Source organism: Hyperolius riggenbachi, chromosome 12, assembly GCF_040937935.1.
Source record: "Hyperolius riggenbachi isolate aHypRig1 chromosome 12, aHypRig1.pri, whole genome shotgun sequence".
Classification (NCBI taxonomy): domain Eukaryota; kingdom Metazoa; phylum Chordata; class Amphibia; order Anura; family Hyperoliidae; genus Hyperolius; species Hyperolius riggenbachi.
This window is the reverse complement of record NC_090657.1, coordinates 3478316-3505079: the sequence shown is the minus strand read 5'-3', so window position 1 is coordinate 3505079 and position 26764 is coordinate 3478316.

Here is a 26764-nt window from a genome sequence, read left to right as displayed (position 1 = left end):
GTTCTGGGCCAGCTTGGCCCGCTAAAGCTGGATCTTCGGGTAGGGTTAGGGTTAGGAAAGGCTTAAAAGTTCTGTGCCAGCTTGGCCCGCGGAAGGCTTAAGAGTTCTGTGCCAGCTTGGCCCGCGGAAGGCTTAAAAGTTCTGGGCCAGCTTGGCCCGCGGAAGGCTTAAAAGTTCTGTGCCAGCTTGGCCCGCGGAAGGCTTAAGAGTTCTGTGCCAGCTTGGCCCGCGGAAGGCTTAAAAGTTCTGGGCCAGCTTGGCCCGCTAAAGCTGGATCTTCGGGTAGGGTTAGGGTTAGGAAAGGCTTAAAAGATGTGGGCCAGCTTGGCCCGCGGAAGGCTTAAAAGTTCTGTGCCAGCTTGGCCCGCGGAAGGCTTAAGAGTTCTGTGCCAGCTTGGCCCGCGGAAGGCTTAAAAGTTCTGTGCCAGCTTGGCCCGCGGAAGGCTTAAGAGTTCTGTGCCAGCTTGGCCCGCGGAAGGCTTAAAAGTTCTGGGCCAGCTTGGCCCGCTAAAGCTGGATCTTCGGGTAGGGTTAGGGTTAGGAAAGGCTCAAAAGATGTGGGCCAGCTTGGCCCGCGGAAGGCTTAAAAGTTCTGTGCCAGCTTGGCCCGCGGAAGGCTTAAGAGTTCTGTGCCAGCTTGGCCCGCGGAAGGCTTAAAAGTTCTGGGCCAGCTTGGCCCGGAGGGAGGCTTAAAAGTTCTGGGCCAGCTTGGCCCGCGGAAGGCTTAAAAGTTCTGTGCCAGCTTGGCCCGCGGAAGGCTTAAGAGTTCTGTGCCAGCTTGGCCCGCGGAAGGCTTAAAAGTTCTGGGCCAGCTTGGCCCGGAGGGAGGCTTAAAAGTTCTGGGCCAGCTTGGCCCGCGGAAGGCTTAAAAGTTCTGGGCCAGCTTGGCCCGCTAAAGCTGGATCTTCGGGTAGGGTTAGGGTTAGGAAAGGCTTAAAAGATGTGGGCCAGCTTGGCCCGCGGAAGGCTTAAAAGTTCTGTGCCAGCTTGGCCCGCGGAAGGCTTAAGAGTTCTGTGCCAGCTTGGCCCGCGGAAGGCTTAAAAGTTCTGGGCCAGCTTGGCCCGCTAAAGCTGGATCTTCGGGTAGGGTTAGGGTTAGGAAAGGCTTAAAAGTTCTGTGCCAGCTTGGCCCGCGGAAGGCTTAAGAGTTCTGTGCCAGCTTGGCCCGCGGAAGGCTTAAAAGTTCTGGGCCAGCTTGGCCCGCTAAAGCTGGATCTTCGGGTAGGGTTAGGGTTAGGAAAGGCTTAAAAGATGTGGGCCAGCTTGGCCCGCGGAAGGCTTAAAAGTTCTGTGCCAGCTTGGCCCGCGGAAGGCTTAAGAGTTCTGTGCCAGCTTGGCCCGCGGAAGGCTTAAAAGTTCTGGGCCAGCTTGGCCCGCTAAAGCTGGATCTTCGGGTAGGGTTAGGGTTAGGAAAGGCTTAAAAGATGTGGGCCAGCTTGGCCCGCGGAAGGCTTAAAAGTTCTGTGCCAGCTTGGCCCGCGGAAGGCTTAAGAGTTCTGTGCCAGCTTGGCCCGCGGAAGGCTTAAAAGTTCTGGGCCAGCTTGGCCCGCGGAAGGCTTAAGAGTTCTGTGCCAGCTTGGCCCGCGGAAGGCTTAAAAGTTCTGGGCCAGCTTGGCCCGCTAAAGCTGGATCTTCGGGTAGGGTTAGGGTTAGGAAAGGCTTAAAAGATGTGGGCCAGCTTGGCCCGCGGAAGGCTTAAAAGTTCTGTGCCAGCTTGGCCCGCGGAAGGCTTAAGAGTTCTGTGCCAGCTTGGCCCGCGGAAGGCTTAAAAGTTCTGGGCCAGCTTGGCCCGCGGAAGGCTTAAGAGTTCTGTGCCAGCTTGGCCCGCGGAAGGCTTAAAAGTTCTGGGCCAGCTTGGCCCGGAGGGAGGCTTAAAAGTTCTGGGCCAGCTTGGCCCGCGGAAGGCTTAAAAGTTCTGTGCCAGCTTGGCCCGCGGAAGGCTTAAGAGTTCTGTGCCAGCTTGGCCCGCGGAAGGCTTAAAAGTTCTGGGCCAGCTTGGCCCGGAGGGAGGCTTAAAAGTTCTGGGCCAGCTTGGCCCGCGGAAGGCTTAAAAGTTCTGGGCCAGCTTGGCCCGCTAAAGCTGGATCTTCGGGTAGGGTTAGGGTTAGGAAAGGCTTAAAAGATGTGGGCCAGCTTGGCCCGCGGAAGGCTTAAAAGTTCTGTGCCAGCTTGGCCCGCGGAAGGCTTAAGAGTTCTGTGCCAGCTTGGCCCGCGGAAGGCTTAAAAGTTCTGGGCCAGCTTGGCCCGCTAAAGCTGGATCTTCGGGTAGGGTTAGGGTTAGGAAAGGCTTAAAAGATGTGGGCCAGCTTGGCCCGCGGAAGGCTTAAAAGTTCTGTGCCAGCTTGGCCCGCGGAAGGCTTAAGAGTTCTGTGCCAGCTTGGCCCGCGGAAGGCTTAAAAGTTCTGGGCCAGCTTGGCCCGCTAAAGCTGGATCTTCGGGTAGGGTTAGGGTTAGGAAAGGCTTAAAAGTTCTGTGCCAGCTTGGCCCGCGGAAGGCTTAAGAGTTCTGTGCCAGCTTGGCCCGCGGAAGGCTTAAAAGTTCTGGGCCAGCTTGGCCCGCTAAAGCTGGATCTTCGGGTAGGGTTAGGGTTAGGAAAGGCTTAAAAGATGTGGGCCAGCTTGGCCCGCGGAAGGCTTAAGAGTTCTGTGCCAGCTTGGCCCGCGGAAGGCTTAAAAGTTCTGGGCCAGCTTGGCCCGCTAAAGCTGGATCTTCGGGTAGGGTTAGGGTTAGGAAAGGCTTAAAAGATGTGGGCCAGCTTGGCCCGCGGAAGGCTTAAAAGTTCTGTGCCAGCTTGGCCCGCGGAAGGCTTAAGAGTTCTGTGCCAGCTTGGCCCGCGGAAGGCTTAAAAGTTCTGGGCCAGCTTGGCCCGCTAAAGCTGGATCTTCGGGTAGGGTTAGGGTTAGGAAAGGCTTAAAAGATGTGGGCCAGCTTGGCCCGCGGAAGGCTTAAAAGTTCTGTGCCAGCTTGGCCCGCGGAAGGCTTAAGAGTTCTGTGCCAGCTTGGCCCGCGGAAGGCTTAAAAGTTCTGGGCCAGCTTGGCCCGCTAAAGCTGGATCTTCGGGTAGGGTTAGGGTTAGGAAAGGCTTAAAAGATGTGGGCCAGCTTGGCCCGCGGAAGGCTTAAAAGTTCTGTGCCAGCTTGGCCCGCGGAAGGCTTAAGAGTTCTGTGCCAGCTTGGCCCGCGGAAGGCTTAAAAGTTCTGGGCCAGCTTGGCCCGCTAAAGCTGGATCTTCGGGTAGGGTTAGGGTTAGGAAAGGCTTAAAAGATGTGGGCCAGCTTGGCCCGCGGAAGGCTTAAAAGTTCTGTGCCAGCTTGGCCCGCGGAAGGCTTAAGAGTTCTGTGCCAGCTTGGCCCGCGGAAGGCTTAAAAGTTCTGTGCCAGCTTGGCCCGCGGAAGGCTTAAGAGTTCTGTGCCAGCTTGGCCCGCGGAAGGCTTAAAAGTTCTGGGCCAGCTTGGCCCGCTAAAGCTGGATCTTCGGGTAGGGTTAGGGTTAGGAAAGGCTCAAAAGATGTGGGCCAGCTTGGCCCGCGGAAGGCTTAAAAGTTCTGTGCCAGCTTGGCCCGCGGAAGGCTTAAGAGTTCTGTGCCAGCTTGGCCCGCGGAAGGCTTAAAAGTTCTGGGCCAGCTTGGCCCGGAGGGAGGCTTAAAAGTTCTGGGCCAGCTTGGCCCGCGGAAGGCTTAAAAGTTCTGTGCCAGCTTGGCCCGCGGAAGGCTTAAGAGTTCTGTGCCAGCTTGGCCCGCGGAAGGCTTAAAAGTTCTGGGCCAGCTTGGCCCGGAGGGAGGCTTAAAAGTTCTGGGCCAGCTTGGCCCGCGGAAGGCTTAAAAGTTCTGGGCCAGCTTGGCCCGCTAAAGCTGGATCTTCGGGTAGGGTTAGGGTTAGGAAAGGCTTAAAAGATGTGGGCCAGCTTGGCCCGCGGAAGGCTTAAAAGTTCTGTGCCAGCTTGGCCCGCGGAAGGCTTAAGAGTTCTGTGCCAGCTTGGCCCGCGGAAGGCTTAAAAGTTCTGGGCCAGCTTGGCCCGCTAAAGCTGGATCTTCGGGTAGGGTTAGGGTTAGGAAAGGCTTAAAAGTTCTGTGCCAGCTTGGCCCGCGGAAGGCTTAAGAGTTCTGTGCCAGCTTGGCCCGCGGAAGGCTTAAAAGTTCTGGGCCAGCTTGGCCCGCGGAAGGCTTAAAAGTTCTGTGCCAGCTTGGCCCGCGGAAGGCTTAAGAGTTCTGTGCCAGCTTGGCCCGCGGAAGGCTTAAAAGTTCTGGGCCAGCTTGGCCCGCTAAAGCTGGATCTTCGGGTAGGGTTAGGGTTAGGAAAGGCTTAAAAGATGTGGGCCAGCTTGGCCCGCGGAAGGCTTAAAAGTTCTGTGCCAGCTTGGCCCGCGGAAGGCTTAAGAGTTCTGTGCCAGCTTGGCCCGCGGAAGGCTTAAAAGTTCTGTGCCAGCTTGGCCCGCGGAAGGCTTAAGAGTTCTGTGCCAGCTTGGCCCGCGGAAGGCTTAAAAGTTCTGGGCCAGCTTGGCCCGCTAAAGCTGGATCTTCGGGTAGGGTTAGGGTTAGGAAAGGCTCAAAAGATGTGGGCCAGCTTGGCCCGCGGAAGGCTTAAAAGTTCTGTGCCAGCTTGGCCCGCGGAAGGCTTAAGAGTTCTGTGCCAGCTTGGCCCGCGGAAGGCTTAAAAGTTCTGGGCCAGCTTGGCCCGGAGGGAGGCTTAAAAGTTCTGGGCCAGCTTGGCCCGCGGAAGGCTTAAAAGTTCTGTGCCAGCTTGGCCCGCGGAAGGCTTAAGAGTTCTGTGCCAGCTTGGCCCGCGGAAGGCTTAAAAGTTCTGGGCCAGCTTGGCCCGGAGGGAGGCTTAAAAGTTCTGTGCCAGCTTGGCCCGCGGAAGGCTTAAAAGTTCTGGGCCAGCTTGGCCCGCTAAAGCTGGATCTTCGGGTAGGGTTAGGGTTAGGAAAGGCTTAAAAGATGTGGGCCAGCTTGGCCCGCGGAAGGCTTAAAAGTTCTGTGCCAGCTTGGCCCGCGGAAGGCTTAAGAGTTCTGTGCCAGCTTGGCCCGCGGAAGGCTTAAAAGTTCTGGGCCAGCTTGGCCCGCTAAAGCTGGATCTTCGGGTAGGGTTAGGGTTAGGAAAGGCTTAAAAGATGTGGGCCAGCTTGGCCCGCGGAAGGCTTAAAAGTTCTGTGCCAGCTTGGCCCGCGGAAGGCTTAAGAGTTCTGTGCCAGCTTGGCCCGCGGAAGGCTTAAAAGTTCTGGGCCAGCTTGGCCCGCGGAAGGCTTAAGAGTTCTGTGCCAGCTTGGCCCGCGGAAGGCTTAAAAGTTCTGGGCCAGCTTGGCCCGCTAAAGCTGGATCTTCGGGTAGGGTTAGGGTTAGGAAAGGCTTAAAAGATGTGGGCCAGCTTGGCCCGCGGAAGGCTTAAAAGTTCTGTGCCAGCTTGGCCCGCGGAAGGCTTAAGAGTTCTGTGCCAGCTTGGCCCGCGGAAGGCTTAAAAGTTCTGGGCCAGCTTGGCCCGCGGAAGGCTTAAGAGTTCTGTGCCAGCTTGGCCCGCGGAAGGCTTAAAAGTTCTGGGCCAGCTTGGCCCGGAGGGAGGCTTAAAAGTTCTGGGCCAGCTTGGCCCGCGGAAGGCTTAAAAGTTCTGTGCCAGCTTGGCCCGCGGAAGGCTTAAGAGTTCTGTGCCAGCTTGGCCCGCGGAAGGCTTAAAAGTTCTGGGCCAGCTTGGCCCGGAGGGAGGCTTAAAAGTTCTGGGCCAGCTTGGCCCGCGGAAGGCTTAAAAGTTCTGGGCCAGCTTGGCCCGCTAAAGCTGGATCTTCGGGTAGGGTTAGGGTTAGGAAAGGCTTAAAAGATGTGGGCCAGCTTGGCCCGCGGAAGGCTTAAAAGTTCTGTGCCAGCTTGGCCCGCGGAAGGCTTAAGAGTTCTGTGCCAGCTTGGCCCGCGGAAGGCTTAAAAGTTCTGGGCCAGCTTGGCCCGCTAAAGCTGGATCTTCGGGTAGGGTTAGGGTTAGGAAAGGCTTAAAAGATGTGGGCCAGCTTGGCCCGCGGAAGGCTTAAAAGTTCTGTGCCAGCTTGGCCCGCGGAAGGCTTAAGAGTTCTGTGCCAGCTTGGCCCGCGGAAGGCTTAAAAGTTCTGGGCCAGCTTGGCCCGCTAAAGCTGGATCTTCGGGTAGGGTTAGGGTTAGGAAAGGCTTAAAAGTTCTGTGCCAGCTTGGCCCGCGGAAGGCTTAAGAGTTCTGTGCCAGCTTGGCCCGCGGAAGGCTTAAAAGTTCTGGGCCAGCTTGGCCCGCTAAAGCTGGATCTTCGGGTAGGGTTAGGGTTAGGAAAGGCTTAAAAGATGTGGGCCAGCTTGGCCCGCGGAAGGCTTAAGAGTTCTGTGCCAGCTTGGCCCGCGGAAGGCTTAAAAGTTCTGGGCCAGCTTGGCCCGCTAAAGCTGGATCTTCGGGTAGGGTTAGGGTTAGGAAAGGCTTAAAAGATGTGGGCCAGCTTGGCCCGCGGAAGGCTTAAAAGTTCTGTGCCAGCTTGGCCCGCGGAAGGCTTAAGAGTTCTGTGCCAGCTTGGCCCGCGGAAGGCTTAAAAGTTCTGGGCCAGCTTGGCCCGCTAAAGCTGGATCTTCGGGTAGGGTTAGGGTTAGGAAAGGCTTAAAAGATGTGGGCCAGCTTGGCCCGCGGAAGGCTTAAAAGTTCTGTGCCAGCTTGGCCCGCGGAAGGCTTAAGAGTTCTGTGCCAGCTTGGCCCGCGGAAGGCTTAAAAGTTCTGGGCCAGCTTGGCCCGCTAAAGCTGGATCTTCGGGTAGGGTTAGGGTTAGGAAAGGCTTAAAAGATGTGGGCCAGCTTGGCCCGCGGAAGGCTTAAAAGTTCTGTGCCAGCTTGGCCCGCGGAAGGCTTAAGAGTTCTGTGCCAGCTTGGCCCGCGGAAGGCTTAAAAGTTCTGGGCCAGCTTGGCCCGCTAAAGCTGGATCTTCGGGTAGGGTTAGGGTTAGGAAAGGCTTAAAAGTTCTGTGCCAGCTTGGCCCGCGGAAGGCTTAAGAGTTCTGTGCCAGCTTGGCCCGCGGAAGGCTTAAAAGTTCTGGGCCAGCTTGGCCCGCGGAAGGCTTAAAAGTTCTGTGCCAGCTTGGCCCGCGGAAGGCTTAAGAGTTCTGTGCCAGCTTGGCCCGCGGAAGGCTTAAAAGTTCTGGGCCAGCTTGGCCCGCTAAAGCTGGATCTTCGGGTAGGGTTAGGGTTAGGAAAGGCTTAAAAGATGTGGGCCAGCTTGGCCCGCGGAAGGCTTAAAAGTTCTGTGCCAGCTTGGCCCGCGGAAGGCTTAAGAGTTCTGTGCCAGCTTGGCCCGCGGAAGGCTTAAAAGTTCTGTGCCAGCTTGGCCCGCGGAAGGCTTAAGAGTTCTGTGCCAGCTTGGCCCGCGGAAGGCTTAAAAGTTCTGGGCCAGCTTGGCCCGCTAAAGCTGGATCTTCGGGTAGGGTTAGGGTTAGGAAAGGCTCAAAAGATGTGGGCCAGCTTGGCCCGCGGAAGGCTTAAAAGTTCTGTGCCAGCTTGGCCCGCGGAAGGCTTAAGAGTTCTGTGCCAGCTTGGCCCGCGGAAGGCTTAAAAGTTCTGGGCCAGCTTGGCCCGGAGGGAGGCTTAAAAGTTCTGGGCCAGCTTGGCCCGCGGAAGGCTTAAAAGTTCTGTGCCAGCTTGGCCCGCGGAAGGCTTAAGAGTTCTGTGCCAGCTTGGCCCGCGGAAGGCTTAAAAGTTCTGGGCCAGCTTGGCCCGGAGGGAGGCTTAAAAGTTCTGGGCCAGCTTGGCCCGCGGAAGGCTTAAAAGTTCTGGGCCAGCTTGGCCCGCTAAAGCTGGATCTTCGGGTAGGGTTAGGGTTAGGAAAGGCTTAAAAGATGTGGGCCAGCTTGGCCCGCGGAAGGCTTAAAAGTTCTGTGCCAGCTTGGCCCGCGGAAGGCTTAAGAGTTCTGTGCCAGCTTGGCCCGCGGAAGGCTTAAAAGTTCTGGGCCAGCTTGGCCCGCTAAAGCTGGATCTTCGGGTAGGGTTAGGGTTAGGAAAGGCTTAAAAGTTCTGTGCCAGCTTGGCCCGCGGAAGGCTTAAGAGTTCTGTGCCAGCTTGGCCCGCGGAAGGCTTAAAAGTTCTGGGCCAGCTTGGCCCGCTAAAGCTGGATCTTCGGGTAGGGTTAGGGTTAGGAAAGGCTTAAAAGATGTGGGCCAGCTTGGCCCGCGGAAGGCTTAAAAGTTCTGTGCCAGCTTGGCCCGCGGAAGGCTTAAGAGTTCTGTGCCAGCTTGGCCCGCGGAAGGCTTAAAAGTTCTGGGCCAGCTTGGCCCGCTAAAGCTGGATCTTCGGGTAGGGTTAGGGTTAGGAAAGGCTTAAAAGATGTGGGCCAGCTTGGCCCGCGGAAGGCTTAAAAGTTCTGTGCCAGCTTGGCCCGCGGAAGGCTTAAGAGTTCTGTGCCAGCTTGGCCCGCGGAAGGCTTAAAAGTTCTGGGCCAGCTTGGCCCGCGGAAGGCTTAAGAGTTCTGTGCCAGCTTGGCCCGCGGAAGGCTTAAAAGTTCTGGGCCAGCTTGGCCCGCTAAAGCTGGATCTTCGGGTAGGGTTAGGGTTAGGAAAGGCTTAAAAGATGTGGGCCAGCTTGGCCCGCGGAAGGCTTAAAAGTTCTGTGCCAGCTTGGCCCGCGGAAGGCTTAAGAGTTCTGTGCCAGCTTGGCCCGCGGAAGGCTTAAAAGTTCTGGGCCAGCTTGGCCCGCGGAAGGCTTAAGAGTTCTGTGCCAGCTTGGCCCGCGGAAGGCTTAAAAGTTCTGGGCCAGCTTGGCCCGGAGGGAGGCTTAAAAGTTCTGGGCCAGCTTGGCCCGCGGAAGGCTTAAAAGTTCTGTGCCAGCTTGGCCCGCGGAAGGCTTAAGAGTTCTGTGCCAGCTTGGCCCGCGGAAGGCTTAAAAGTTCTGGGCCAGCTTGGCCCGGAGGGAGGCTTAAAAGTTCTGGGCCAGCTTGGCCCGCGGAAGGCTTAAAAGTTCTGGGCCAGCTTGGCCCGCTAAAGCTGGATCTTCGGGTAGGGTTAGGGTTAGGAAAGGCTTAAAAGATGTGGGCCAGCTTGGCCCGCGGAAGGCTTAAAAGTTCTGTGCCAGCTTGGCCCGCGGAAGGCTTAAGAGTTCTGTGCCAGCTTGGCCCGCGGAAGGCTTAAAAGTTCTGGGCCAGCTTGGCCCGCTAAAGCTGGATCTTCGGGTAGGGTTAGGGTTAGGAAAGGCTTAAAAGATGTGGGCCAGCTTGGCCCGCGGAAGGCTTAAAAGTTCTGTGCCAGCTTGGCCCGCGGAAGGCTTAAGAGTTCTGTGCCAGCTTGGCCCGCGGAAGGCTTAAAAGTTCTGGGCCAGCTTGGCCCGCTAAAGCTGGATCTTCGGGTAGGGTTAGGGTTAGGAAAGGCTTAAAAGTTCTGTGCCAGCTTGGCCCGCGGAAGGCTTAAGAGTTCTGTGCCAGCTTGGCCCGCGGAAGGCTTAAAAGTTCTGGGCCAGCTTGGCCCGCTAAAGCTGGATCTTCGGGTAGGGTTAGGGTTAGGAAAGGCTTAAAAGATGTGGGCCAGCTTGGCCCGCGGAAGGCTTAAGAGTTCTGTGCCAGCTTGGCCCGCGGAAGGCTTAAAAGTTCTGGGCCAGCTTGGCCCGCTAAAGCTGGATCTTCGGGTAGGGTTAGGGTTAGGAAAGGCTTAAAAGATGTGGGCCAGCTTGGCCCGCGGAAGGCTTAAAAGTTCTGTGCCAGCTTGGCCCGCGGAAGGCTTAAGAGTTCTGTGCCAGCTTGGCCCGCGGAAGGCTTAAAAGTTCTGGGCCAGCTTGGCCCGCTAAAGCTGGATCTTCGGGTAGGGTTAGGGTTAGGAAAGGCTTAAAAGATGTGGGCCAGCTTGGCCCGCGGAAGGCTTAAAAGTTCTGTGCCAGCTTGGCCCGCGGAAGGCTTAAGAGTTCTGTGCCAGCTTGGCCCGCGGAAGGCTTAAAAGTTCTGGGCCAGCTTGGCCCGCTAAAGCTGGATCTTCGGGTAGGGTTAGGGTTAGGAAAGGCTTAAAAGATGTGGGCCAGCTTGGCCCGCGGAAGGCTTAAAAGTTCTGTGCCAGCTTGGCCCGCGGAAGGCTTAAGAGTTCTGTGCCAGCTTGGCCCGCGGAAGGCTTAAAAGTTCTGGGCCAGCTTGGCCCGCTAAAGCTGGATCTTCGGGTAGGGTTAGGGTTAGGAAAGGCTTAAAAGATGTGGGCCAGCTTGGCCCGCGGAAGGCTTAAAAGTTCTGTGCCAGCTTGGCCCGCGGAAGGCTTAAGAGTTCTGTGCCAGCTTGGCCCGCGGAAGGCTTAAAAGTTCTGTGCCAGCTTGGCCCGCGGAAGGCTTAAGAGTTCTGTGCCAGCTTGGCCCGCGGAAGGCTTAAAAGTTCTGGGCCAGCTTGGCCCGCTAAAGCTGGATCTTCGGGTAGGGTTAGGGTTAGGAAAGGCTCAAAAGATGTGGGCCAGCTTGGCCCGCGGAAGGCTTAAAAGTTCTGTGCCAGCTTGGCCCGCGGAAGGCTTAAGAGTTCTGTGCCAGCTTGGCCCGCGGAAGGCTTAAAAGTTCTGGGCCAGCTTGGCCCGGAGGGAGGCTTAAAAGTTCTGGGCCAGCTTGGCCCGCGGAAGGCTTAAAAGTTCTGTGCCAGCTTGGCCCGCGGAAGGCTTAAGAGTTCTGTGCCAGCTTGGCCCGCGGAAGGCTTAAAAGTTCTGGGCCAGCTTGGCCCGGAGGGAGGCTTAAAAGTTCTGGGCCAGCTTGGCCCGCGGAAGGCTTAAAAGTTCTGGGCCAGCTTGGCCCGCTAAAGCTGGATCTTCGGGTAGGGTTAGGGTTAGGAAAGGCTTAAAAGATGTGGGCCAGCTTGGCCCGCGGAAGGCTTAAAAGTTCTGTGCCAGCTTGGCCCGCGGAAGGCTTAAGAGTTCTGTGCCAGCTTGGCCCGCGGAAGGCTTAAAAGTTCTGGGCCAGCTTGGCCCGCTAAAGCTGGATCTTCGGGTAGGGTTAGGGTTAGGAAAGGCTTAAAAGTTCTGTGCCAGCTTGGCCCGCGGAAGGCTTAAGAGTTCTGTGCCAGCTTGGCCCGCGGAAGGCTTAAAAGTTCTGGGCCAGCTTGGCCCGCGGAAGGCTTAAAAGTTCTGTGCCAGCTTGGCCCGCGGAAGGCTTAAGAGTTCTGTGCCAGCTTGGCCCGCGGAAGGCTTAAAAGTTCTGGGCCAGCTTGGCCCGCTAAAGCTGGATCTTCGGGTAGGGTTAGGGTTAGGAAAGGCTTAAAAGATGTGGGCCAGCTTGGCCCGCGGAAGGCTTAAAAGTTCTGTGCCAGCTTGGCCCGCGGAAGGCTTAAGAGTTCTGTGCCAGCTTGGCCCGCGGAAGGCTTAAAAGTTCTGTGCCAGCTTGGCCCGCGGAAGGCTTAAGAGTTCTGTGCCAGCTTGGCCCGCGGAAGGCTTAAAAGTTCTGGGCCAGCTTGGCCCGCTAAAGCTGGATCTTCGGGTAGGGTTAGGGTTAGGAAAGGCTCAAAAGATGTGGGCCAGCTTGGCCCGCGGAAGGCTTAAAAGTTCTGTGCCAGCTTGGCCCGCGGAAGGCTTAAGAGTTCTGTGCCAGCTTGGCCCGCGGAAGGCTTAAAAGTTCTGGGCCAGCTTGGCCCGGAGGGAGGCTTAAAAGTTCTGGGCCAGCTTGGCCCGCGGAAGGCTTAAAAGTTCTGTGCCAGCTTGGCCCGCGGAAGGCTTAAGAGTTCTGTGCCAGCTTGGCCCGCGGAAGGCTTAAAAGTTCTGGGCCAGCTTGGCCCGGAGGGAGGCTTAAAAGTTCTGGGCCAGCTTGGCCCGCGGAAGGCTTAAAAGTTCTGGGCCAGCTTGGCCCGCTAAAGCTGGATCTTCGGGTAGGGTTAGGGTTAGGAAAGGCTTAAAAGATGTGGGCCAGCTTGGCCCGCGGAAGGCTTAAAAGTTCTGTGCCAGCTTGGCCCGCGGAAGGCTTAAGAGTTCTGTGCCAGCTTGGCCCGCGGAAGGCTTAAAAGTTCTGGGCCAGCTTGGCCCGCTAAAGCTGGATCTTCGGGTAGGGTTAGGGTTAGGAAAGGCTTAAAAGTTCTGTGCCAGCTTGGCCCGCGGAAGGCTTAAGAGTTCTGTGCCAGCTTGGCCCGCGGAAGGCTTAAAAGTTCTGGGCCAGCTTGGCCCGCTAAAGCTGGATCTTCGGGTAGGGTTAGGGTTAGGAAAGGCTTAAAAGATGTGGGCCAGCTTGGCCCGCGGAAGGCTTAAAAGTTCTGTGCCAGCTTGGCCCGCGGAAGGCTTAAGAGTTCTGTGCCAGCTTGGCCCGCGGAAGGCTTAAAAGTTCTGGGCCAGCTTGGCCCGCTAAAGCTGGATCTTCGGGTAGGGTTAGGGTTAGGAAAGGCTTAAAAGATGTGGGCCAGCTTGGCCCGCGGAAGGCTTAAAAGTTCTGTGCCAGCTTGGCCCGCGGAAGGCTTAAGAGTTCTGTGCCAGCTTGGCCCGCGGAAGGCTTAAAAGTTCTGGGCCAGCTTGGCCCGCGGAAGGCTTAAGAGTTCTGTGCCAGCTTGGCCCGCGGAAGGCTTAAAAGTTCTGGGCCAGCTTGGCCCGCTAAAGCTGGATCTTCGGGTAGGGTTAGGGTTAGGAAAGGCTTAAAAGATGTGGGCCAGCTTGGCCCGCGGAAGGCTTAAAAGTTCTGTGCCAGCTTGGCCCGCGGAAGGCTTAAGAGTTCTGTGCCAGCTTGGCCCGCGGAAGGCTTAAAAGTTCTGGGCCAGCTTGGCCCGCGGAAGGCTTAAGAGTTCTGTGCCAGCTTGGCCCGCGGAAGGCTTAAAAGTTCTGGGCCAGCTTGGCCCGGAGGGAGGCTTAAAAGTTCTGGGCCAGCTTGGCCCGCGGAAGGCTTAAAAGTTCTGTGCCAGCTTGGCCCGCGGAAGGCTTAAGAGTTCTGTGCCAGCTTGGCCCGCGGAAGGCTTAAAAGTTCTGGGCCAGCTTGGCCCGGAGGGAGGCTTAAAAGTTCTGGGCCAGCTTGGCCCGCGGAAGGCTTAAAAGTTCTGGGCCAGCTTGGCCCGCTAAAGCTGGATCTTCGGGTAGGGTTAGGGTTAGGAAAGGCTTAAAAGATGTGGGCCAGCTTGGCCCGCGGAAGGCTTAAAAGTTCTGTGCCAGCTTGGCCCGCGGAAGGCTTAAGAGTTCTGTGCCAGCTTGGCCCGCGGAAGGCTTAAAAGTTCTGGGCCAGCTTGGCCCGCTAAAGCTGGATCTTCGGGTAGGGTTAGGGTTAGGAAAGGCTTAAAAGATGTGGGCCAGCTTGGCCCGCGGAAGGCTTAAAAGTTCTGTGCCAGCTTGGCCCGCGGAAGGCTTAAGAGTTCTGTGCCAGCTTGGCCCGCGGAAGGCTTAAAAGTTCTGGGCCAGCTTGGCCCGCTAAAGCTGGATCTTCGGGTAGGGTTAGGGTTAGGAAAGGCTTAAAAGTTCTGTGCCAGCTTGGCCCGCGGAAGGCTTAAGAGTTCTGTGCCAGCTTGGCCCGCGGAAGGCTTAAAAGTTCTGGGCCAGCTTGGCCCGCTAAAGCTGGATCTTCGGGTAGGGTTAGGGTTAGGAAAGGCTTAAAAGATGTGGGCCAGCTTGGCCCGCGGAAGGCTTAAGAGTTCTGTGCCAGCTTGGCCCGCGGAAGGCTTAAAAGTTCTGGGCCAGCTTGGCCCGCTAAAGCTGGATCTTCGGGTAGGGTTAGGGTTAGGAAAGGCTTAAAAGATGTGGGCCAGCTTGGCCCGCGGAAGGCTTAAAAGTTCTGTGCCAGCTTGGCCCGCGGAAGGCTTAAGAGTTCTGTGCCAGCTTGGCCCGCGGAAGGCTTAAAAGTTCTGGGCCAGCTTGGCCCGCTAAAGCTGGATCTTCGGGTAGGGTTAGGGTTAGGAAAGGCTTAAAAGATGTGGGCCAGCTTGGCCCGCGGAAGGCTTAAAAGTTCTGTGCCAGCTTGGCCCGCGGAAGGCTTAAGAGTTCTGTGCCAGCTTGGCCCGCGGAAGGCTTAAAAGTTCTGGGCCAGCTTGGCCCGCTAAAGCTGGATCTTCGGGTAGGGTTAGGGTTAGGAAAGGCTTAAAAGATGTGGGCCAGCTTGGCCCGCGGAAGGCTTAAAAGTTCTGGGCCAGCTTGGCCCGCGGAAGGCTTAAAAGTTCTGTGCCAGCTTGGCCCGCGGAAGGCTTAAGAGTTCTGTGCCAGCTTGGCCCGCGGAAGGCTTAAAAGTTCTGGGCCAGCTTGGCCCGCTAAAGCTGGATCTTCGGGTAGGGTTAGGGTTAGGAAAGGCTTAAAAGATGTGGGCCAGCTTGGCCCGCGGAAGGCTTAAAAGTTCTGTGCCAGCTTGGCCCGCGGAAGGCTTAAGAGTTCTGTGCCAGCTTGGCCCGCGGAAGGCTTAAAAGTTCTGTGCCAGCTTGGCCCGCGGAAGGCTTAAGAGTTCTGTGCCAGCTTGGCCCGCGGAAGGCTTAAAAGTTCTGGGCCAGCTTGGCCCGCTAAAGCTGGATCTTCGGGTAGGGTTAGGGTTAGGAAAGGCTCAAAAGATGTGGGCCAGCTTGGCCCGCGGAAGGCTTAAGAGTTCTGTGCCAGCTTGGCCCGCGGAAGGCTTAAAAGTTCTGGGCCAGCTTGGCCCGCTAAAGCTGGATCTTCGGGTAGGGTTAGGGTTAGGAAAGGCTTAAAAGATGTGGGCCAGCTTGGCCCGCGGAAGGCTTAAAAGTTCTGTGCCAGCTTGGCCCGCGGAAGGCTTAAGAGTTCTGTGCCAGCTTGGCCCGCGGAAGGCTTAAAAGTTCTGGGCCAGCTTGGCCCGCTAAAGCTGGATCTTCGGGTAGGGTTAGGGTTAGGAAAGGCTTAAAAGATGTGGGCCAGCTTGGCCCGCGGAAGGCTTAAAAGTTCTGTGCCAGCTTGGCCCGCGGAAGGCTTAAGAGTTCTGTGCCAGCTTGGCCCGCGGAAGGCTTAAAAGTTCTGGGCCAGCTTGGCCCGCTAAAGCTGGATCTTCGGGTAGGGTTAGGGTTAGGAAAGGCTTAAAAGATGTGGGCCAGCTTGGCCCGCGGAAGGCTTAAAAGTTCTGTGCCAGCTTGGCCCGCGGAAGGCTTAAGAGTTCTGTGCCAGCTTGGCCCGCGGAAGGCTTAAAAGTTCTGGGCCAGCTTGGCCCGCTAAAGCTGGATCTTCGGGTAGGGTTAGGGTTAGGAAAGGCTTAAAAGATGTGGGCCAGCTTGGCCCGCGGAAGGCTTAAAAGTTCTGTGCCAGCTTGGCCCGCGGAAGGCTTAAGAGTTCTGTGCCAGCTTGGCCCGCGGAAGGCTTAAAAGTTCTGTGCCAGCTTGGCCCGCGGAAGGCTTAAGAGTTCTGTGCCAGCTTGGCCCGCGGAAGGCTTAAAAGTTCTGGGCCAGCTTGGCCCGCTAAAGCTGGATCTTCGGGTAGGGTTAGGGTTAGGAAAGGCTCAAAAGATGTGGGCCAGCTTGGCCCGCGGAAGGCTTAAAAGTTCTGTGCCAGCTTGGCCCGCGGAAGGCTTAAGAGTTCTGTGCCAGCTTGGCCCGCGGAAGGCTTAAAAGTTCTGGGCCAGCTTGGCCCGGAGGGAGGCTTAAAAGTTCTGGGCCAGCTTGGCCCGCGGAAGGCTTAAAAGTTCTGTGCCAGCTTGGCCCGCGGAAGGCTTAAGAGTTCTGTGCCAGCTTGGCCCGCGGAAGGCTTAAAAGTTCTGGGCCAGCTTGGCCCGGAGGGAGGCTTAAAAGTTCTGGGCCAGCTTGGCCCGCGGAAGGCTTAAAAGTTCTGGGCCAGCTTGGCCCGCTAAAGCTGGATCTTCGGGTAGGGTTAGGGTTAGGAAAGGCTTAAAAGATGTGGGCCAGCTTGGCCCGCGGAAGGCTTAAAAGTTCTGTGCCAGCTTGGCCCGCGGAAGGCTTAAGAGTTCTGTGCCAGCTTGGCCCGCGGAAGGCTTAAAAGTTCTGGGCCAGCTTGGCCCGCTAAAGCTGGATCTTCGGGTAGGGTTAGGGTTAGGAAAGGCTTAAAAGTTCTGTGCCAGCTTGGCCCGCGGAAGGCTTAAGAGTTCTGTGCCAGCTTGGCCCGCGGAAGGCTTAAAAGTTCTGGGCCAGCTTGGCCCGCGGAAGGCTTAAAAGTTCTGTGCCAGCTTGGCCCGCGGAAGGCTTAAGAGTTCTGTGCCAGCTTGGCCCGCGGAAGGCTTAAAAGTTCTGGGCCAGCTTGGCCCGCTAAAGCTGGATCTTCGGGTAGGGTTAGGGTTAGGAAAGGCTTAAAAGATGTGGGCCAGCTTGGCCCGCGGAAGGCTTAAAAGTTCTGTGCCAGCTTGGCCCGCGGAAGGCTTAAGAGTTCTGTGCCAGCTTGGCCCGCGGAAGGCTTAAAAGTTCTGTGCCAGCTTGGCCCGCGGAAGGCTTAAGAGTTCTGTGCCAGCTTGGCCCGCGGAAGGCTTAAAAGTTCTGGGCCAGCTTGGCCCGCTAAAGCTGGATCTTCGGGTAGGGTTAGGGTTAGGAAAGGCTCAAAAGATGTGGGCCAGCTTGGCCCGCGGAAGGCTTAAAAGTTCTGTGCCAGCTTGGCCCGCGGAAGGCTTAAGAGTTCTGTGCCAGCTTGGCCCGCGGAAGGCTTAAAAGTTCTGGGCCAGCTTGGCCCGGAGGGAGGCTTAAAAGTTCTGGGCCAGCTTGGCCCGCGGAAGGCTTAAAAGTTCTGTGCCAGCTTGGCCCGCGGAAGGCTTAAGAGTTCTGTGCCAGCTTGGCCCGCGGAAGGCTTAAAAGTTCTGGGCCAGCTTGGCCCGGAGGGAGGCTTAAAAGTTCTGGGCCAGCTTGGCCCGCGGAAGGCTTAAAAGTTCTGGGCCAGCTTGGCCCGCTAAAGCTGGATCTTCGGGTAGGGTTAGGGTTAGGAAAGGCTTAAAAGATGTGGGCCAGCTTGGCCCGCGGAAGGCTTAAAAGTTCTGTGCCAGCTTGGCCCGCGGAAGGCTTAAGAGTTCTGTGCCAGCTTGGCCCGCGGAAGGCTTAAAAGTTCTGGGCCAGCTTGGCCCGCTAAAGCTGGATCTTCGGGTAGGGTTAGGGTTAGGAAAGGCTTAAAAGTTCTGTGCCAGCTTGGCCCGCGGAAGGCTTAAGAGTTCTGTGCCAGCTTGGCCCGCGGAAGGCTTAAAAGTTCTGGGCCAGCTTGGCCCGCTAAAGCTGGATCTTCGGGTAGGGTTAGGGTTAGGAAAGGCTTAAAAGATGTGGGCCAGCTTGGCCCGCGGAAGGCTTAAAAGTTCTGTGCCAGCTTGGCCCGCGGAAGGCTTAAGAGTTCTGTGCCAGCTTGGCCCGCGGAAGGCTTAAAAGTTCTGGGCCAGCTTGGCCCGCTAAAGCTGGATCTTCGGGTAGGGTTAGGGTTAGGAAAGGCTTAAAAGATGTGGGCCAGCTTGGCCCGCGGAAGGCTTAAAAGTTCTGTGCCAGCTTGGCCCGCGGAAGGCTTAAGAGTTCTGTGCCAGCTTGGCCCGCGGAAGGCTTAAAAGTTCTGGGCCAGCTTGGCCCGCGGAAGGCTTAAGAGTTCTGTGCCAGCTTGGCCCGCGGAAGGCTTAAAAGTTCTGGGCCAGCTTGGCCCGCTAAAGCTGGATCTTCGGGTAGGGTTAGGGTTAGGAAAGGCTTAAAAGATGTGGGCCAGCTTGGCCCGCGGAAGGCTTAAAAGTTCTGTGCCAGCTTGGCCCGCGGAAGGCTTAAGAGTTCTGTGCCAGCTTGGCCCGCGGAAGGCTTAAAAGTTCTGGGCCAGCTTGGCCCGCGGAAGGCTTAAGAGTTCTGTGCCAGCTTGGCCCGCGGAAGGCTTAAAAGTTCTGGGCCAGCTTGGCCCGGAGGGAGGCTTAAAAGTTCTGGGCCAGCTTGGCCCGCGGAAGGCTTAAAAGTTCTGTGCCAGCTTGGCCCGCGGAAGGCTTAAGAGTTCTGTGCCAGCTTGGCCCGCGGAAGGCTTAAAAGTTCTGGGCCAGCTTGGCCCGGAGGGAGGCTTAAAAGTTCTGGGCCAGCTTGGCCCGCGGAAGGCTTAAAAGTTCTGGGCCAGCTTGGCCCGCTAAAGCTGGATCTTCGGGTAGGGTTAGGGTTAGGAAAGGCTTAAAAGATGTGGGCCAGCTTGGCCCGCGGAAGGCTTAAAAGTTCTGTGCCAGCTTGGCCCGCGGAAGGCTTAAGAGTTCTGTGCCAGCTTGGCCCGCGGAAGGCTTAAAAGTTCTGGGCCAGCTTGGCCCGCTAAAGCTGGATCTTCGGGTAGGGTTAGGGTTAGGAAAGGCTTAAAAGATGTGGGCCAGCTTGGCCCGCGGAAGGCTTAAAAGTTCTGTGCCAGCTTGGCCCGCGGAAGGCTTAAGAGTTCTGTGCCAGCTTGGCCCGCGGAAGGCTTAAAAGTTCTGGGCCAGCTTGGCCCGCTAAAGCTGGATCTTCGGGTAGGGTTAGGGTTAGGAAAGGCTTAAAAGTTCTGTGCCAGCTTGGCCCGCGGAAGGCTTAAGAGTTCTGTGCCAGCTTGGCCCGCGGAAGGCTTAAAAGTTCTGGGCCAGCTTGGCCCGCTAAAGCTGGATCTTCGGGTAGGGTTAGGGTTAGGAAAGGCTTAAAAGATGTGGGCCAGCTTGGCCCGCGGAAGGCTTAAGAGTTCTGTGCCAGCTTGGCCCGCGGAAGGCTTAAAAGTTCTGGGCCAGCTTGGCCCGCTAAAGCTGGATCTTCGGGTAGGGTTAGGGTTAGGAAAGGCTTAAAAGATGTGGGCCAGCTTGGCCCGCGGAAGGCTTAAAAGTTCTGTGCCAGCTTGGCCCGCGGAAGGCTTAAGAGTTCTGTGCCAGCTTGGCCCGCGGAAGGCTTAAAAGTTCTGGGCCAGCTTGGCCCGCTAAAGCTGGATCTTCGGGTAGGGTTAGGGTTAGGAAAGGCTTAAAAGATGTGGGCCAGCTTGGCCCGCGGAAGGCTTAAAAGTTCTGTGCCAGCTTGGCCCGCGGAAGGCTTAAGAGTTCTGTGCCAGCTTGGCCCGCGGAAGGCTTAAAAGTTCTGGGCCAGCTTGGCCCGCTAAAGCTGGATCTTCGGGTAGGGTTAGGGTTAGGAAAGGCTTAAAAGATGTGGGCCAGCTTGGCCCGCGGAAGGCTTAAAAGTTCTGGGCCAGCTTGGCCCGCGGAAGGCTTAAAAGTTCTGGGCCAGCTTGGCCCGCTAAAGCTGGATCTTCGGGTAGGGTTAGGGTTAGGAAAGGCTTAAAAGATGTGGGCCAGCTTGGCCCGCGGAAGGCTTAAAAGTTCTGGGCCAGCTTGGCCCGCTAAAGCTGGATCTTCGGGTAGGGTTAGGGTTAGGAAAGGCTTAAAAGATGTGGGCCAGCTTGGCCCGCGGAAGGCTTAAAAGTTCTGGGCCAGCTTGGCCCGCGGAAGGCTTAAAAGTTCTGTGCCAGCTTGGCCCGCGGAAGGCTTAAGAGTTCTGTGCCAGCTTGGCCCGCGGAAGGCTTAAGAGTTCTGTGCCAGCTTGGCCCGCGGAAGGCTTAAAAGTTCTGGGCCAGCTTGGCCCGGAGGGAGGCTTAAAAGTTCTGGGCCAGCTTGGCCCGCGGAAGGCTTAAAAGTTCTGTGCCAGCTTGGCCCGCGGAAGGCTTAAGAGTTCTGTGCCAGCTTGGCCCGCGGAAGGCTTAAAAGTTCTGGGCCAGCTTGGCCCGGAGGGAGGCTTAAAAGTTCTGTGCCAGCTTGGCCCGCGGAAGGCTTAAAAGTTCTGGGCCAGCTTGGCCCGCTAAAGCTGGATCTTCGGGTAGGGTTAGGGTTAGGAAAGGCTTAAAAGATGTGGGCCAGCTTGGCCCGCGGAAGGCTTAAAAGTTCTGTGCCAGCTTGGCCCGCGGAAGGCTTAAGAGTTCTGTGCCAGCTTGGCCCGCGGAAGGCTTAAAAGTTCTGGGCCAGCTTGGCCCGCTAAAGCTGGATCTTCGGGTAGGGTTAGGGTTAGGAAAGGCTTAAAAGATGTGGGCCAGCTTGGCCCGCGGAAGGCTTAAAAGTTCTGTGCCAGCTTGGCCCGCGGAAGGCTTAAGAGTTCTGTGCCAGCTTGGCCCGCGGAAGGCTTAAAAGTTCTGGGCCAGCTTGGCCCGCGGAAGGCTTAAGAGTTCTGTGCCAGCTTGGCCCGCGGAAGGCTTAAAAGTTCTGGGCCAGCTTGGCCCGCTAAAGCTGGATCTTCGGGTAGGGTTAGGGTTAGGAAAGGCTTAAAAGATGTGGGCCAGCTTGGCCCGCGGAAGGCTTAAAAGTTCTGTGCCAGCTTGGCCCGCGGAAGGCTTAAGAGTTCTGTGCCAGCTTGGCCCGCGGAAGGCTTAAAAGTTCTGGGCCAGCTTGGCCCGCGGAAGGCTTAAGAGTTCTGTGCCAGCTTGGCCCGCGGAAGGCTTAAAAGTTCTGGGCCAGCTTGGCCCGGAGGGAGGCTTAAAAGTTCTGGGCCAGCTTGGCCCGCGGAAGGCTTAAAAGTTCTGTGCCAGCTTGGCCCGCGGAAGGCTTAAGAGTTCTGTGCCAGCTTGGCCCGCGGAAGGCTTAAAAGTTCTGGGCCAGCTTGGCCCGGAGGGAGGCTTAAAAGTTCTGGGCCAGCTTGGCCCGCGGAAGGCTTAAAAGTTCTGGGCCAGCTTGGCCCGCTAAAGCTGGATCTTCGGGTAGGGTTAGGGTTAGGAAAGGCTTAAAAGATGTGGGCCAGCTTGGCCCGCGGAAGGCTTAAAAGTTCTGTGCCAGCTTGGCCCGCGGAAGGCTTAAGAGTTCTGTGCCAGCTTGGCCCGCGGAAGGCTTAAAAGTTCTGGGCCAGCTTGGCCCGCTAAAGCTGGATCTTCGGGTAGGGTTAGGGTTAGGAAAGGCTTAAAAGATGTGGGCCAGCTTGGCCCGCGGAAGGCTTAAAAGTTCTGTGCCAGCTTGGCCCGCGGAAGGCTTAAGAGTTCTGTGCCAGCTTGGCCCGCGGAAGGCTTAAAAGTTCTGGGCCAGCTTGGCCCGCTAAAGCTGGATCTTCGGGTAGGGTTAGGGTTAGGAAAGGCTTAAAAGTTCTGTGCCAGCTTGGCCCGCGGAAGGCTTAAGAGTTCTGTGCCAGCTTGGCCCGCGGAAGGCTTAAAAGTTCTGGGCCAGCTTGGCCCGCTAAAGCTGGATCTTCGGGTAGGGTTAGGGTTAGGAAAGGCTTAAAAGATGTGGGCCAGCTTGGCCCGCGGAAGGCTTAAGAGTTCTGTGCCAGCTTGGCCCGCGGAAGGCTTAAAAGTTCTGGGCCAGCTTGGCCCGCTAAAGCTGGATCTTCGGGTAGGGTTAGGGTTAGGAAAGGCTTAAAAGATGTGGGCCAGCTTGGCCCGCGGAAGGCTTAAAAGTTCTGTGCCAGCTTGGCCCGCGGAAGGCTTAAGAGTTCTGTGCCAGCTTGGCCCGCGGAAGGCTTAAAAGTTCTGGGCCAGCTTGGCCCGCTAAAGCTGGATCTTCGGGTAGGGTTAGGGTTAGGAAAGGCTTAAAAGATGTGGGCCAGCTTGGCCCGCGGAAGGCTTAAAAGTTCTGTGCCAGCTTGGCCCGCGGAAGGCTTAAGAGTTCTGTGCCAGCTTGGCCCGCGGAAGGCTTAAAAGTTCTGGGCCAGCTTGGCCCGCTAAAGCTGGATCTTCGGGTAGGGTTAGGGTTAGGAAAGGCTTAAAAGATGTGGGCCAGCTTGGCCCGCGGAAGGCTTAAAAGTTCTGTGCCAGCTTGGCCCGCGGAAGGCTTAAGAGTTCTGTGCCAGCTTGGCCCGCGGAAGGCTTAAAAGTTCTGGGCCAGCTTGGCCCGCTAAAGCTGGATCTTCGGGTAGGGTTAGGGTTAGGAAAGGCTTAAAAGTTCTGTGCCAGCTTGGCCCGCGGAAGGCTTAAGAGTTCTGTGCCAGCTTGGCCCGCGGAAGGCTTAAAAGTTCTGGGCCAGCTTGGCCCGCGGAAGGCTTAAAAGTTCTGTGCCAGCTTGGCCCGCGGAAGGCTTAAGAGTTCTGTGCCAGCTTGGCCCGCGGAAGGCTTAAAAGTTCTGGGCCAGCTTGGCCCGCTAAAGCTGGATCTTCGGGTAGGGTTAGGGTTAGGAAAGGCTTAAAAGATGTGGGCCAGCTTGGCCCGCGGAAGGCTTAAAAGTTCTGTGCCAGCTTGGCCCGCGGAAGGCTTAAGAGTTCTGTGCCAGCTTGGCCCGCGGAAGGCTTAAAAGTTCTGTGCCAGCTTGGCCCGCGGAAGGCTTAAGAGTTCTGTGCCAGCTTGGCCCGCGGAAGGCTTAAAAGTTCTGGGCCAGCTTGGCCCGCTAAAGCTGGATCTTCGGGTAGGGTTAGGGTTAGGAAAGGCTCAAAAGATGTGGGCCAGCTTGGCCCGCGGAAGGCTTAAAAGTTCTGTGCCAGCTTGGCCCGCGGAAGGCTTAAGAGTTCTGTGCCAGCTTGGCCCGCGGAAGGCTTAAAAGTTCTGGGCCAGCTTGGCCCGGAGGGAGGCTTAAAAGTTCTGGGCCAGCTTGGCCCGCGGAAGGCTTAAAAGTTCTGTGCCAGCTTGGCCCGCGGAAGGCTTAAGAGTTCTGTGCCAGCTTGGCCCGCGGAAGGCTTAAAAGTTCTGGGCCAGCTTGGCCCGGAGGGAGGCTTAAAAGTTCTGGGCCAGCTTGGCCCGCGGAAGGCTTAAAAGTTCTGGGCCAGCTTGGCCCGCTAAAGCTGGATCTTCGGGTAGGGTTAGGGTTAGGAAAGGCTTAAAAGATGTGGGCCAGCTTGGCCCGCGGAAGGCTTAAAAGTTCTGTGCCAGCTTGGCCCGCGGAAGGCTTAAGAGTTCTGTGCCAGCTTGGCCCGCGGAAGGCTTAAAAGTTCTGGGCCAGCTTGGCCCGCTAAAGCTGGATCTTCGGGTAGGGTTAGGGTTAGGAAAGGCTTAAAAGTTCTGTGCCAGCTTGGCCCGCGGAAGGCTTAAGAGTTCTGTGCCAGCTTGGCCCGCGGAAGGCTTAAAAGTTCTGGGCCAGCTTGGCCCGCTAAAGCTGGATCTTCGGGTAGGGTTAGGGTTAGGAAAGGCTTAAAAGATGTGGGCCAGCTTGGCCCGCGGAAGGCTTAAAAGTTCTGTGCCAGCTTGGCCCGCGGAAGGCTTAAGAGTTCTGTGCCAGCTTGGCCCGCGGAAGGCTTAAAAGTTCTGGGCCAGCTTGGCCCGCTAAAGCTGGATCTTCGGGTAGGGTTAGGGTTAGGAAAGGCTTAAAAGATGTGGGCCAGCTTGGCCCGCGGAAGGCTTAAAAGTTCTGTGCCAGCTTGGCCCGCGGAAGGCTTAAGAGTTCTGTGCCAGCTTGGCCCGCGGAAGGCTTAAAAGTTCTGGGCCAGCTTGGCCCGCGGAAGGCTTAAGAGTTCTGTGCCAGCTTGGCCCGCGGAAGGCTTAAAAGTTCTGGGCCAGCTTGGCCCGCTAAAGCTGGATCTTCGGGTAGGGTTAGGGTTAGGAAAGGCTTAAAAGATGTGGGCCAGCTTGGCCCGCGGAAGGCTTAAAAGTTCTGTGCCAGCTTGGCCCGCGGAAGGCTTAAGAGTTCTGTGCCAGCTTGGCCCGCGGAAGGCTTAAAAGTTCTGGGCCAGCTTGGCCCGCGGAAGGCTTAAGAGTTCTGTGCCAGCTTGGCCCGCGGAAGGCTTAAAAGTTCTGGGCCAGCTTGGCCCGGAGGGAGGCTTAAAAGTTCTGGGCCAGCTTGGCCCGCGGAAGGCTTAAAAGTTCTGTGCCAGCTTGGCCCGCGGAAGGCTTAAGAGTTCTGTGCCAGCTTGGCCCGCGGAAGGCTTAAAAGTTCTGGGCCAGCTTGGCCCGGAGGGAGGCTTAAAAGTTCTGGGCCAGCTTGGCCCGCGGAAGGCTTAAAAGTTCTGGGCCAGCTTGGCCCGCTAAAGCTGGATCTTCGGGTAGGGTTAGGGTTAGGAAAGGCTTAAAAGATGTGGGCCAGCTTGGCCCGCGGAAGGCTTAAAAGTTCTGTGCCAGCTTGGCCCGCGGAAGGCTTAAGAGTTCTGTGCCAGCTTGGCCCGCGGAAGGCTTAAAAGTTCTGGGCCAGCTTGGCCCGCTAAAGCTGGATCTTCGGGTAGGGTTAGGGTTAGGAAAGGCTTAAAAGATGTGGGCCAGCTTGGCCCGCGGAAGGCTTAAAAGTTCTGTGCCAGCTTGGCCCGCGGAAGGCTTAAGAGTTCTGTGCCAGCTTGGCCCGCGGAAGGCTTAAAAGTTCTGGGCCAGCTTGGCCCGCTAAAGCTGGATCTTCGGGTAGGGTTAGGGTTAGGAAAGGCTTAAAAGTTCTGTGCCAGCTTGGCCCGCGGAAGGCTTAAGAGTTCTGTGCCAGCTTGGCCCGCGGAAGGCTTAAAAGTTCTGGGCCAGCTTGGCCCGCTAAAGCTGGATCTTCGGGTAGGGTTAGGGTTAGGAAAGGCTTAAAAGATGTGGGCCAGCTTGGCCCGCGGAAGGCTTAAGAGTTCTGTGCCAGCTTGGCCCGCGGAAGGCTTAAAAGTTCTGGGCCAGCTTGGCCCGCTAAAGCTGGATCTTCGGGTAGGGTTAGGGTTAGGAAAGGCTTAAAAGATGTGGGCCAGCTTGGCCCGCGGAAGGCTTAAAAGTTCTGTGCCAGCTTGGCCCGCGGAAGGCTTAAGAGTTCTGTGCCAGCTTGGCCCGCGGAAGGCTTAAAAGTTCTGGGCCAGCTTGGCCCGCTAAAGCTGGATCTTCGGGTAGGGTTAGGGTTAGGAAAGGCTTAAAAGATGTGGGCCAGCTTGGCCCGCGGAAGGCTTAAAAGTTCTGTGCCAGCTTGGCCCGCGGAAGGCTTAAGAGTTCTGTGCCAGCTTGGCCCGCGGAAGGCTTAAAAGTTCTGGGCCAGCTTGGCCCGCTAAAGCTGGATCTTCGGGTAGGGTTAGGGTTAGGAAAGGCTTAAAAGATGTGGGCCAGCTTGGCCCGCGGAAGGCTTAAAAGTTCTGTGCCAGCTTGGCCCGCGGAAGGCTTAAGAGTTCTGTGCCAGCTTGGCCCGCGGAAGGCTTAAAAGTTCTGGGCCAGCTTGGCCCGCTAAAGCTGGATCTTCGGGTAGGGTTAGGGTTAGGAAAGGCTTAAAAGATGTGGGCCAGCTTGGCCCGCGGAAGGCTTAAAAGTTCTGTGCCAGCTTGGCCCGCGGAAGGCTTAAGAGTTCTGTGCCAGCTTGGCCCGCGGAAGGCTTAAAAGTTCTGTGCCAGCTTGGCCCGCGGAAGGCTTAAGAGTTCTGTGCCAGCTTGGCCCGCGGAAGGCTTAAAAGTTCTGGGCCAGCTTGGCCCGCTAAAGCTGGATCTTCGGGTAGGGTTAGGGTTAGGAAAGGCTCAAAAGATGTGGGCCAGCTTGGCCCGCGGAAGGCTTAAAAGTTCTGTGCCAGCTTGGCCCGCGGAAGGCTTAAGAGTTCTGTGCCAGCTTGGCCCGCGGAAGGCTTAAAAGTTCTGGGCCAGCTTGGCCCGGAGGGAGGCTTAAAAGTTCTGGGCCAGCTTGGCCCGCGGAAGGCTTAAAAGTTCTGTGCCAGCTTGGCCCGCGGAAGGCTTAAGAGTTCTGTGCCAGCTTGGCCCGCGGAAGGCTTAAAAGTTCTGGGCCAGCTTGGCCCGGAGGGAGGCTTAAAAGTTCTGGGCCAGCTTGGCCCGCGGAAGGCTTAAAAGTTCTGGGCCAGCTTGGCCCGCTAAAGCTGGATCTTCGGGTAGGGTTAGGGTTAGGAAAGGCTTAAAAGATGTGGGCCAGCTTGGCCCGCGGAAGGCTTAAAAGTTCTGTGCCAGCTTGGCCCGCGGAAGGCTTAAGAGTTCTGTGCCAGCTTGGCCCGCGGAAGGCTTAAAAGTTCTGGGCCAGCTTGGCCCGCTAAAGCTGGATCTTCGGGTAGGGTTAGGGTTAGGAAAGGCTTAAAAGTTCTGTGCCAGCTTGGCCCGCGGAAGGCTTAAGAGTTCTGTGCCAGCTTGGCCCGCGGAAGGCTTAAAAGTTCTGGGCCAGCTTGGCCCGCGGAAGGCTTAAAAGTTCTGTGCCAGCTTGGCCCGCGGAAGGCTTAAGAGTTCTGTGCCAGCTTGGCCCGCGGAAGGCTTAAAAGTTCTGGGCCAGCTTGGCCCGCTAAAGCTGGATCTTCGGGTAGGGTTAGGGTTAGGAAAGGCTTAAAAGATGTGGGCCAGCTTGGCCCGCGGAAGGCTTAAAAGTTCTGTGCCAGCTTGGCCCGCGGAAGGCTTAAGAGTTCTGTGCCAGCTTGGCCCGCGGAAGGCTTAAAAGTTCTGTGCCAGCTTGGCCCGCGGAAGGCTTAAGAGTTCTGTGCCAGCTTGGCCCGCGGAAGGCTTAAAAGTTCTGGGCCAGCTTGGCCCGCTAAAGCTGGATCTTCGGGTAGGGTTAGGGTTAGGAAAGGCTCAAAAGATGTGGGCCAGCTTGGCCCGCGGAAGGCTTAAAAGTTCTGTGCCAGCTTGGCCCGCGGAAGGCTTAAGAGTTCTGTGCCAGCTTGGCCCGCGGAAGGCTTAAAAGTTCTGGGCCAGCTTGGCCCGGAGGGAGGCTTAAAAGTTCTGGGCCAGCTTGGCCCGCGGAAGGCTTAAAAGTTCTGTGCCAGCTTGGCCCGCGGAAGGCTTAAGAGTTCTGTGCCAGCTTGGCCCGCGGAAGGCTTAAAAGTTCTGGGCCAGCTTGGCCCGGAGGGAGGCTTAAAAGTTCTGGGCCAGCTTGGCCCGCGGAAGGCTTAAAAGTTCTGGGCCAGCTTGGCCCGCTAAAGCTGGATCTTCGGGTAGGGTTAGGGTTAGGAAAGGCTTAAAAGATGTGGGCCAGCTTGGCCCGCGGAAGGCTTAAAAGTTCTGTGCCAGCTTGGCCCGCGGAAGGCTTAAGAGTTCTGTGCCAGCTTGGCCCGCGGAAGGCTTAAAAGTTCTGGGCCAGCTTGGCCCGCTAAAGCTGGATCTTCGGGTAGGGTTAGGGTTAGGAAAGGCTTAAAAGTTCTGTGCCAGCTTGGCCCGCGGAAGGCTTAAGAGTTCTGTGCCAGCTTGGCCCGCGGAAGGCTTAAAAGTTCTGGGCCAGCTTGGCCCGCTAAAGCTGGATCTTCGGGTAGGGTTAGGGTTAG